The sequence below is a fragment of the Amblyomma mixtum genome, chromosome 2, assembly GCF_055824585.1.
Source record: "Amblyomma mixtum isolate Tamu chromosome 2, ASM5582458v1, whole genome shotgun sequence".
In the NCBI taxonomy this organism is placed as follows: domain Eukaryota; kingdom Metazoa; phylum Arthropoda; class Arachnida; order Ixodida; family Ixodidae; genus Amblyomma; species Amblyomma mixtum.
Window position 1 is genome coordinate 182,497,070 of NC_143013.1, and position 12,538 is coordinate 182,509,607.

Here is a 12,538-nt window from a genome sequence, read left to right on the forward strand (position 1 = left end):
GGCACTTCATTCTCTACTGCGCTGTTTCTGCTTGATGCCAGCCTCCATTTTACTAAATTTCATCTCTGCCTGTACCTCACTCAAGCAGACAGAGAGAGCTTTGTTCCTGTTATGACGGTATCGGCAAAGGATGGCTCTTCTTCTTCTTCTTCTTCACCATAAGAAAATGGCACATACCCACGCGGGGGGATTGGCCAAGGTGCGGTGGTGAATGCCAAGGAGGTATGAGTGCGGGAAAAAAGCTAAGTAAAATAGTAGAATGTTTGAAATCAGAAAATATGTATGAATTGTTAGAAATGTTAATAATAAGCAAATTAGATACATCAGGAAACAAACTAAAATACGCTTTTGGACATTCAGTGGAATTTTATATGGATTTAACAGGGTAAGCGCCCAGTTGCAATGATGTAATCATGAAGGTAGCCGCAAATAGTGCTTAACGAAAATCCCGTGGCGCTCGCACCAAACGAGAGCAGAACTGGTAAAGACAAAGGAAGTCCTAACCTCGAAAGAGGGTCTTCCAAATACTGTTTTCTCTGAAAAGCGAACCGCCGGCAAGAGAGGAGATAATGGTCAATTGATTCAACTTCTCCGCATGTGTTACAAAGGTTACTCGTAGCGAACCCGCATCTGCATAAGTACAAGTTGAGGTGGGGGATTCTGCATCGCAGAAGCGTCATGGACACCTCACACCGCCTTGTCTTACATGATCGAACATTCCATGGGAACTTTAAATGTTGAAAGTCCACGGTATTCAGCAACGGATCACCCAAGCTGGCTGAGATATGTTGGAACCGCTGGAAACGGGAGGTCTCCAAAATAATAAGGTGCGGTACGGGATATATTACAGGGGCAGTTAGAGCTGACCTTGCCAAAAAATCGGCCACCTCGTTGAAATATATTCCCGAATGACCAGGTACCCAGACAAAGCGGACCTCCCTTACTGTGCGCGGAACAAAAAACCTAAGGGAACGCATCAATAGAGAGGAGCCGGAAGTTTGGAGAGCGACTAAAACTGAAAGGCAATCTGCAAGGATAAGTACCTGAGCTACATGCGTCGGAATTTTAAGAAGAGCCAAACCGAGTGCCAAAAACTCTGCAAAGAATACAGAAGTGTAATCCGGGATACGAACGGAATAGCTGAAAGCCAGATCCTGTGAATATATCCCAATTGCCGCCTTCTCACAGCACCTTTCCTTCAAAGTTTTTTTTTTTTTTTGTGTGGCCGCCCACACCACTGATTAACGCGTCATCCATCAGCCTTCTCATGATATATAGGGTCTGTTCTATATATTTGTAGACGAAGAAGCGCAGTATGATATATGCTCAAATAAAATTAGTTGCTTGGCTGGTAGCGCAAAAAATGACCACCACAGGAGGAAGGCAGCACAAACACGAACGCTGCTAACAACTGGATTTACTTTCGTGAACAGTTAATATATAGGCGTGCAGATCGCATGCGCTCACGACACTAGGGCGGCGCCGGCCTTCTTGACAGGAAAAGAAAAAATAAATCTCTTTACATATCTATAACCGCAGAAATAGCAGATATCAAGTGTATCAGGAGCGAATGAAAGCGTCAAGAACCAACACACATTGAAGAAAAACGAAATAAAAAATAAATAAAAAGCAGGCACGTTCCTAAGAGGCGCTGTTCTTACAGATAACTCTCCAGAAAAGCTCTCTCGGAGCAGTACAAAGTTACTGACGGGTCGCTAGTACAATGACTCGCTTGGAAAGCCTCCAGCAAAACTCTGGATTTTGTGTTTTCACTTCGGCCCAGAAACTTTGCTTCTTTAAAGCGAGGCTCGTACTTCCACGTCAGAACATGCGAAACTAAATTCGGGAGCTTATCTTGCTGTGTTATGTTCAGAGCATGCTCTCTTAAACGGCCATTAAGACAGCGCCATGTCTGCCCTATACAGCATTTTCCGCAGGTCCGGGGAATAATGTAGACCACTCCCAAGGCACACTTGACGGAGGCTGCTTGACGTTGGTTCTTGCAAGCGCGCTCAAACTCCCCGCAGATCCGGGGGCATAATTTAACCAACTTATTCAGCGTTCGTGTTTGTGGTGTCTTCTGCGGTGGTCGACTTATGGCGCTACCTTCTTATTCAAGTATATATCGTCAGTGCAGTTGACTTTGAATTCAGGGTTTACGGCTTCAGTACCTCAACATTTCTGAGTGGCTGCTGTGGTACAGATCACCATCTGGTTTGGTTTGGTTTATGGGGTTCAACGTCCCAAAGCGACTAAGGCTATGAGAGACGCCGTAGTGGAGGGCGCCGGAAATTTCGACCACCTGGGGTTCTTTAACGTGCACTGACATCGCACAGTACACGGGCCTCCAGAATTTCTCCTCCAAAGAAATTCAACCGCCGCAGCCGGGATCGAACCCGCGTCTTTCGACAGATCACCATCTGGCTGATTTCTGCACATTAGCTGATAACAGATCATCATCTGGCTGATATCAGCTAACGTGCAGAATGCAAGGAGCCCCGAACTATAGGCTCACTGGTTACAAAAATGCATTTGATTCAGTCGAAATAAAAGCCGTCATTTACGCGTAGCGTGGCGAAGGGATGCAAAAGGCATAAACGACCTAGAAATTCTAGATAACAGAATAGATAGCATAGATCTAGACAATAGATGTAGAATAGTCAGGTTGGAATTTTTTGAATGACGTTGCCCTGCTGAGTATAGTTCAGGGAAGCAATCCCAGCCCATGACTGGAGGCCTAAGCTGCCAAAGCAGAACTTTGATAATAATCAGCACATGACGCAAGAGCCTACTATAGGATGTGGGCTATTGCAAGTCATAGGGGAAAAGACACATCTAAGAATAGTTTTGCCCACAGAGCTCGACCACTAAAACGAAAGATTTAAATAAGTGTCAGAAAGTTTGACTGCATTGCGCATGTAGTTGGTAGTCTATGAACGGTAGTGTACCGTAATATCTCCCAACAGGAAGATATAGTGGTATAGGCAATTAAAACATAAGGGCCGGAAGGTTTTTGGTTTTGTAAAAGCATAGGAACTAAAACTCTGCTATCTCAACGGGCTATGGAACGAAAAAAGGGGGTCGAATTTAAGGTGCAGGAATAAAGCAGAATGAAGTGCGGAAGAAACACGATATATTAATACCATAGCTGTAATTTAAAAGAAAAAATTAGATGGGCAAGGCTTGAATGCAGAGCACTGGTCTGCGTCTGCTGTGGAAACGGGGCCCATATAATGAGCCTACGATTCGCTAACTAGCACTGAAGCAATTCGGGAAAGCATCACGCTGCCTACAGAGTTGATATATATTCAGAGAAGATATGTATGCAAAGATAGTGCAGTGACGCAGCGGGAAGTTTTTTAACGCCTGCGTAGGAAGTCACGTATGGCTGACAGAATTCGGGTCAGCTTTCTCTCATCTATATCTCTGGATCCCGGCCTGCAGGTCCGACATCAACGCTGCCTAGAGCACCGTAAAGAAATTTCGGCGCGCCCTCTGTGGTTTGGTGTTCAGTTCGGAAACCGGTGCCTCTTTGTCACTGACATGGCTGACAGCCTTCTCAGCGTTATTTGCTGGTGTGACGAGGTGGTTGAATAATTTTTCTGCGCATGCTCTGCAGCATAGTTCTGGGAGACATGCAGCATGCCGCGCAGTGGACCGCCTCGACCCTTTCCCGTTGACACAGTTTCATGGACGGGAGCAGCAGCGAGCGTCGGCTCTTAAGGCATGTCCAGCAGTGTTCTGTTTCTCCAGGGCGTCGCGTCCGCGCTATAGAAAATGACTACGCTATACACGACGTTCTTAATGCCTTACTTGTTACGCATCCGTTGAAGCAGCACTCTTTTTTCTACTTTTTGCTTATATCGTCTCCTGTCTTCCCCCCCCCCCCCCCCCCCCCCGTCCAGGGTAGCAAACTGCTATCATGTTGTTGTTAACTTCGCCGCCTATCTTGCTCCACAATATCTTCTTGAGTACAAACTTTTCTGACGTGCTTTTCTGACGTAAAGCTTGTCTTATTCCGCATGGGATGCGTAATCACGCAGTCACTAGGGGATGGGGCAGTCCAAGAGAGCTAAAAAGATTGAAAAGAACATCGAACGAAACTCAGGGACATTGAGTCACTTGTGACATTTTGTTTCAGTCTGGCCGAGGCACATCATAGCCTCAGTGGTTGTAATCAATACATCCCAATAACTAGCAAGCATAAATACATGTATAAGTACGTTCATTTTTGTCTCCTAAAAACATAATTAGGCAACGCCATCTTTTCCACTGGCTATGTAACAAGTTGAACCAACTATTCAATTGCTGCAAGGTGAGCCAGGCCCAAGGCACCTTTATCGGGGCTTGCTTTAAGTGGTGCAAATAAGGTTGCTTTCTAACTCTTCTTGTCGCTATATATCTCACAATGTCTGCTTCTCTGGTTCAAACTGGTCAAGAAAACTTCCTGCGCAAGAATAATACTGGACTGAAATAAACTATTAAGAGGAGTAATGTAAGAAGGCAGCTTATATCTCAATAAGTCAGAGTGTTGGTGTCTGCCGCCATTAATTTCATTTTCCGTTGCTGTAGAGCGCATCTGTTTCATATCACACGCGCTTCGCTGTTATGAAACAGCGACCGCTATCTTTGCAACTGAAAAGGCTAGACTCGTGACTCACTAGCACCCCTTCTTGGCGCCATCTTTGTATCGTCCTATGTTATCTGCGAAGGCAGCAGTCGGCGAAGTCGGGCAGGCAGCAGCTGACGTCTGCAACCTCCAGGGAACAAAAACACATGTCTCGTGAGCCTTTTGCGACACCGAGGTGATTCTTGCAAAAACATGAGCCAAGCGTCCATGCCATGCTTGCACGTTGTTTAGAGGTCGTTAAATTTGAGCTGGTAGATAGTTTTTCCACTTACGCGATTCAGGCGTAAGTTGCTATAACTCATAGCTAATGTGTCCTGAGCCCTGTTGCCAAATAAGAGTATTAGATTCTAGAAGCAAGAATATTGCGCCAATCTGACGGTGCCTTTAGAGAGTTGTCAACGCGTTGTGGTCACGAGGACAGATATTACCGGGTTCGCCATGCGTCTGTGACAGTTTAGCACGATCGCTGATTTTTTTCTTCCTGAAAAGCTTTTTTCTGCATTGCGCTGAGAGGAAGACGAAACATAAGACAGCTTATGGGCAAGCGCTAACACTTAACTGACGTTGTATTACATCATACATGGGCTGCAAGCCTGGAAGAGAGTGAAAAGAAAAGAATAAAAAGAAAAACGAAAGGCCTTCTCTATAGGTGCACTGTAGAACTAGAAAAATTATTTAAAAGGTTCTGTTTGTTTACATTTTTTCTAGAAAGGCGATTATGCTCCATACCCGAGCCAGTTGGTAACTCCTGAACGCACATATTGCAGTGTTTCTAAATACATCGTCCCTGAAAAACCGATGCATAATTATTGACCCTCTTTAACAATGAAGTGACTTTTCTATCGAAGGCTCAACTTCATAGGTGGAAAGAAAAACCTAAAAACATCTTTGAAAGCAATTTTTTAAATCATACATTCATATGGTATGGACCTCTACTGTCCCCCTTCCCACACCTTTCCAGGTCATATGAAAGCCACTGCAACTTCCTCGCGCAAGAGGTTGGTACTGGTATATATCTATCGATCTCGATTTTCGATTGCTGCATCCTTTCTGTGTAGAAAGGTGTACCTGAGAAGCCTGAAGAAGGACATTTTCGCTAGATAGCTGGATCACTGATAGTACAAAGGTGAGCAAGAGATATCGTTAATGCGTCGTGACACCTTATCCTCATCAGTTCTCTAACCTGGCATCCAATGGCGCATGCTGTACTCACCTTGCAACCATCGAAAACTTGAGTAACCAGTAAGATCAAGGAGGAGATCCAAACTGAAAATTTGGAGCATAGTTTTACTCTTCCCTACACGTAATCCGGCAGCTCTTCCAATGAAAGTGTTCACTAGTCTTCTTGGTTCAAAATATTCAATATGTGAAAAAGAACTTCATGTGAGACACGAGAGTGAAAGACAACCCGATATTGGGAGAAAAAAAAAGGCACCAATTTTTTAAAGTGATGTGCCGCAGACGGTCACGTTACATAAAACCTTACAAAAGTTTCCTTGTGGGGATCAGATTTTGCCTTTCCTCGATATAGTTTGGGTTCGCTTTTTTCAAACCAGTTTTTATTGACTGAAACCCCTGTCGCTTTTTGAGAGAGCCCAAACAGTCTTTTTCAGATATGTCCTTTTTGCGTTTTCTGCGAAGTATGTTTGCCTTCGGGTTCTGTTGCCATGCAGATACGAGCCTTTTCGTTAGCTGCAGGTTATGCACGCCTAATACGGCCCAGCAATGCAAGAATGCTGCGCGAGGATGAGAGAGGCACAATGACGAAACCAATGCGGCGCAGAAGCGACCATTTACTGGAAAAGTACGATTGTAAACTTCGATATGAACACGCGCAAAGCACAAACATCATTCTCATCATTGTCTTTGAAGTCACTGGCACCGGCTCTGATTCCAGAAAAATTAAACATTGCTGTTAACTGAGCTCTTATTACCTTCTAAATGACTTTTAAACTGGCCATTTTACGTTACTTGCGTCTGTCCTCAATCATTCCCTGCAGTCCGCGCCTTCATCACTCTGAAGTCAGGAATAGCACCTTGGCGGGTTCCCCAAGAGAAAAGTATATATCATATCTATTGTATCAGTACATACCTATAGGGAGAACCTAGGAAAGTAACGAAAGTGTTCTGAAATTTAGATTGAAAACAGCGCAGCGGATTATGGATATGAAAATTATGGGCGTAGCGCTCCGGGACAGCAAGATATAGCAGAGTACGTCCTGGAGAGAAACCCACTGTATGGTATCTATAGCTGAAATCATTTAGAGGTAATGGACAAGGGCAGGGCATGCAGTGCAAAGGGAGGCAACGATGATCATTTCGTTTAAAATAGTGCATTAAAAAGGTAAACATAGCAGGAGTACCAAAAACAGAAGAGGAATAGAGAGTCTAGAAAGTTTGCGAGGATATAGTGCTCGCAGTTAAGAGGGAAACGGGCTAATTGGATAGCTGCGGCAGTGTCCTTTGCTGTACAGTGTCACTGTCAGCACTAATGCCGCAAGGGCCTTGGAGTTTTGCCATAGTACAATAATGTTCAATTATTTACCTTCACATGAAAGGTGTGGTTGGTGCCTGGCAGCAGCGCCAGCTACTCCTTTTCACGCAGGGGAATCACACGACCTGATGATGTAATACTCATAAGAGCAAATTAGAACGCAATACGCCACACAAATCACAAAGAACACAATGAACACCTCAGAAATGTTAGCGCTAAATGTAAGGGAAGCATCAATTGGACAGCACAATGACTTTATTGCTTAAATATTTTTTACGGAAATCGAAAGCTCCTTGATCAAATAAAAGCATACCCGGCTATGGCGCAGAGATACGGCGCAGCAGAACTTAACACCTACTTTTTTTGCGTGCCGAAGTCACACCTTCTCATTATTGACGGAGCCTGCAAATCCATTCCTTGGGGACATGACAGGCCGTCAGTAGAGTGGTTTATAGTCATCAATATCATCCTCTGCATTGAAGGGGTGACTTAAAGGATTGCCTCGTAGAATCACTAAATTATTCCGCTTTGCGGTCATAGTGGCTACGCTATTCCAGGGAAATTTCTTAGCTCGTCAACTCATTCAAAGGCCCACCATTCTCGGTTAGGTCTCCTTGCTCCTGTTTCCACCATAACACTCTACCAGGCTAGCGGTTGTCAGCTTCGCGCGTTTCACGCCCTGGCCACGTCTCATTTCTCTTTTCAAATTACACCCACCTATTTCAGCTGAAATATCGCCAGGCATTGCATAAAATATGGGCAGGGCATGTAATGCGAAGGTAAGACAACCGCTGGCCCTTGAGAGTAACGGAGTGGATTCCAAGAGGAGACAAGCGTAGCAGGAGGCGGCAGAGTTAGACAGGCGGATGCGATTAAGAACTTTGCGGATATACGGTGGCCTGCAACTGGCAAAGGACAGGTTTAATTGCAGAGACATGGGAAAGACCTTTCCCTGGAGTGGGCGTAGTCAGGCTGATGATGATTATCCCCAATGTGCGCTCCTTTATGAATAATGCTCTTTTCTTTCACTATTTCTCAAGTTCCACCTGCATGTTCTTTTCCCCATATGATTTCCCACTATTAGAAGCGCCTAAATTATTGAAAACGACAGCAAACATTGGTGAAGCTCGTCCGTATAAGTAAAACTTTGGGGCTGAGATTTCCTTGTGATTTCAGGTGCTGACCTGGACTAGAATCAAGACTACTGTGCACTTATCGCCACAGACTCACTGCCTGTCACTCCTTAAGCTAATTAACAAATTCATTTAAAACGCTATGGTGGCAATTTGTTGACATTTCAGTGCTCGCTGGCATTGTTACCGCACCTAATTTTATAGCGGGTATATATATAAAGTGAACGAACTCAATATGAGAATAACAGTAGCGTGCGTCAGGTGTTCATTGAATTACTATTTTCAGTGCAACAGAAGACGAGAACAGGCGCCAAAGCTACATCCGTGAGCCATGCCATTTTAAAGCGTCGTTATTTTGCGCAATTTTTGTTTCTTGCAGGTATGAAAACGCTGCCATATGAGAAAAGGCTGAATATCGCGTCTAATTACCTCGTAAACCTCACTCAAAAATCTATCCGAGCGCGTATTCGTGAATTTCAGCGTCACTCACCATTCAATTCCAATGAAGGGTTTCCAGCCATGTTTTGAGTTCTCTGCTACGACGTGTCGACGGCTCTAAAGCAGCGCATGAAAGAAAGCGGATGCTACGACTGGCAAACAAGCAATTTCTTATCGCGACCATCCGCCACTGTGTTGCCTAATGAGGAAGAGCTGGCCTCTATCAGTGCACGGAGTTCCCTCGTTTTGATTGCAGCGTCAACGAACAGCACGGAACTCTATCGAAATTTCAAGGGCCTTTGAGCTTTGCCCAAGGTTACCAGCGTTGCTTCGAGCGGCGCCATCACGCACTTTTGTACAGGATACGTTCATGGTACAAAAGCATGAACAAGCATTATTCTCCTAAACTTTAATGCAAGCTGTAAAATATTAGTCTGCGCAAGTCTGTGCAATACTTTGAAAATTGTATCGGCCTGGTTTAGAGCGCACAAATTTATAATCTCTTCATCGCCGAAGACGAGAATGCCAGCGGCAGCAGTGTTCGCAGAGTGTTTAACAACTGTGACAACAGCGTATAGAAGCCAGTGTCATTCAAGAGAACGCAACCGGAGTTTAACGATAATTGAAAACCTCATATGTCTTCAAAAAAGTATATTTCCACATATAGTTAGATTTTTAAAATATTTTTGTTATTTACGCAGAATCGAAACAAGAGATTAGGGTGCCACACAAGCTTGCCGGAAGACAAGAGAACCATTGCAATGGCTATTGAGATTTGCTGTGTAGCAGCGACAAACCTATTTATGCTCGAGAGTGATTGGGAAATTAGAAGGCTCTCGACTGGATAATCACAGAAATTGACCGTGTGACAGTGGTATTAATTGCGCTTGTGGAGATTTAACGGATGGTTAAAAATAGCGTCGTCTGCGGTTTCTAGGCGGATACAAGCTTCACGCGCAACACATTTTTATTTCTGATATCTGCAAAAGGTGGAAACTGCATCCTGAAGGCAAAATCATGACATAACTTTCTTACATCATAATAGGGTAAAAACAGCGAGATTTTAAGTGTGAGGCGTCAACAAAAACTGTGTAAATACCGCGCTCGTTGATCAACGCCGGTAAAATTTTGTATTTTGGCTAATGAAAGATTTCGTGAAACAGGAATTTCATGGCTCCATATCAGAACAATCAGAGAAAATGTATTCGCGTGTCTACAGTTTGCGGCAGTTTGAGCGGTTTAAATAGCATGGAATGAAATTTGTTTTGTTTCGGAGTCCTGTTTGACATCCTAAAGCGCATAGTCAGAAAAGATGTGCCAATTACCTCGTTGCACGCAGGGTTCTTGGCTTGTGAAGGAACAACATGCTACATACTCAAGGCTTTTGCATTAACTCTACAGAATCTGGGTCGAGTCTACTACTCGAGTGAAAGCACTGCTATTGACAAAGAAATTTGTCATTCGCGCTCTGGCTTCACGCTCAAAGTCTTTTTCATTTCCCTCAAAAAGTTGACTCGACTCGCTTTCAGTAGACACTTTAAAAACTTTCCGGATAAGTTAATGAAGTTATGTATGCATACGTAAATTAAGAATCGCTGTCTGACATGGCGGCATTGATGCATGGTCAGCTCGATAGTATTTGACGTTAAGCGTAAGCTGCTTGCCTGACGCAATTAATGCTGTAAATGACCCGTCAGATTATTTGCTTTCTCCGAACAAATTTCCTTCTTTAAAGTCATTTAAACATTGCAGCCGAGACTTGAGAAGCTTTTGTCTTTTTACACTTGGTTGTTTAATATTGTTTCGACAAATAGTTTCTCTAGGAAAGCCGCTTAATGAGTCATGCTTTTAGAAAAAATACCAACTTATGGTTGACTGAGCGGTATCGTCTGTTCAATATTTCCTTTTCAAGGCTTTTCGCCACAAATGCTGAGCTGTTTCGTTAATGACTGCTTGCAAAAGCGAGCAGAGAGTGCAAAAACAAAAAAAAAACAAAACTGCAAGCTTCTGACTTAGCCTTTGTCGCATTTGGTGCATGACTTTCTTGTGTTACATTGAAACGATTCAACTTTGGTTTTTTTTTTTGAGGGCGGTATTAAGATGCTCACCAGATCTTTGCACACCGAACGGCACAGAACCAGCCTATCGTTAACAATCTCAAATGGGAGGGAGGGGGGGATGATGGTGGGAGGGGGGGGCAGGAGGAGATACTCGTTGATCACGAAGAAGGACTAAGAGGCTAGTCAAGCATCGCTCTAAAAAAAACAAAAAACAAAACAAGCGCAGATACTAAGCAAGAAACTTCTGCCTCCTCCCTCCATCCCGTATTCCATTTGCCTGCTTTACTGTTCATAGACACCGAGCTTACTGTACATAGTGAGGAGGTAACACCATTTTTTACGTTGCGGTCGTCCTACTAATTTTCTCTTGACATCCCTTTTATTCGGCATCTTTTACTTGCCCAATAGCATGTGAGGCGAATCGCGTGTCTATCGGTGCTTTTTATCTTGCCTGGAAAAAGTGTGACATTTCCTCTTAAGTGCTAGCAACCGTAAGCTCAGTAGCCTGCGTCGCAGGCTACTGCGCCGACTAATGCATGAATGATTAACATTTGACAAGAATGAAGTCCTACACTAAAAACTGATTGTGTCCGAAGTTCGAGAGTCTTCAAGTATCTATGAAGACGATGAAGAAAATCCATCTTTGATAATGCGTTGCATTTCTAAGGGCTCATTGCATTGACGCTAAGATACCATTGTGGTGTTGAGACTAGTATAGAAGATGCTCACCAGATCTTTGCACACCGAACGGCACAGAACCAGCCTATCGTTAACAATCTCAAATGGGAGGGAGGGGGGGATGATGGTGGGAGGGGGGGCCACAAAATCAGTTTTTGTTACACTGCTTCCACAAGTTTTTCAGTTACCTATTACAGTACACCGCTTATGACAGCGCCTCTTATAGCGCATTCATGACAAAACGCGTGTCGGCAGCAAGGGCTCTGTCGGCACGAGAGCCTCTAGGCACCACAACGGGGATATCACTTCAATCGACACGACCCTCTTGCAATATAAATTTTAAGAGTGGTCTTTAGAGAAGGGGATAACACGACTGTTGCAACGAAGGGGCTTAAAAGCCTCTTCCATGTCATTTCTAACTGGGATTTTGTACCTCATGCAAAGAGTTTATATTTGGTTTGGGTTTATGCTTTTTTGCAGAAAAAGAACGAGCTCACTATAATCCCGAAAGGCTTCACTAGTCTGCAGTTTCTCGTTTTGAAAAGCATTCGTTTAGCGACTAAACGGATCGCAACGTGGGCTGGAGATGCTCTGGAAGCTATTCGCAAGCATGCAAATAATCCGGAACTAGGTATGTATGAGTTTTTTGGTCATGGTGCCGACAAAAGCCGGAAGCAGTAAAAACATACTTACCCTTTCTTCACTGTTAGTGTAATCCGAGTAGAAAGCCGTAATTGATGTCCTTAAAAGTGCAAGCAAATAAAGACCAAGGAAACTACATTGTATTTAGAGGTAATCGTTCTTCGGGCCATGACGGCGGCGTATTTCTAGCAGTGTGGCACCGACTATAAAAGCATACACCAGATCCACTGTGACAGCCTGTTAGTTTCTTCTCTCTTTACATAGCGCTGCAGTTCATGCGGACAGGGAACACTGTCATCCCAGACAAAATGCATTATATCGGCCTCACGATTCAAATGTAAACTGTTGCACGCTCTGCCCAATGCGACTGAGGACATCGTCCATTGCTATAATTTCCCAAATGGCGAATCTCCGGAATTTCCGGAACAGAACTTGTGCGGCCCTAGAATCGGCGAGCTTTCTC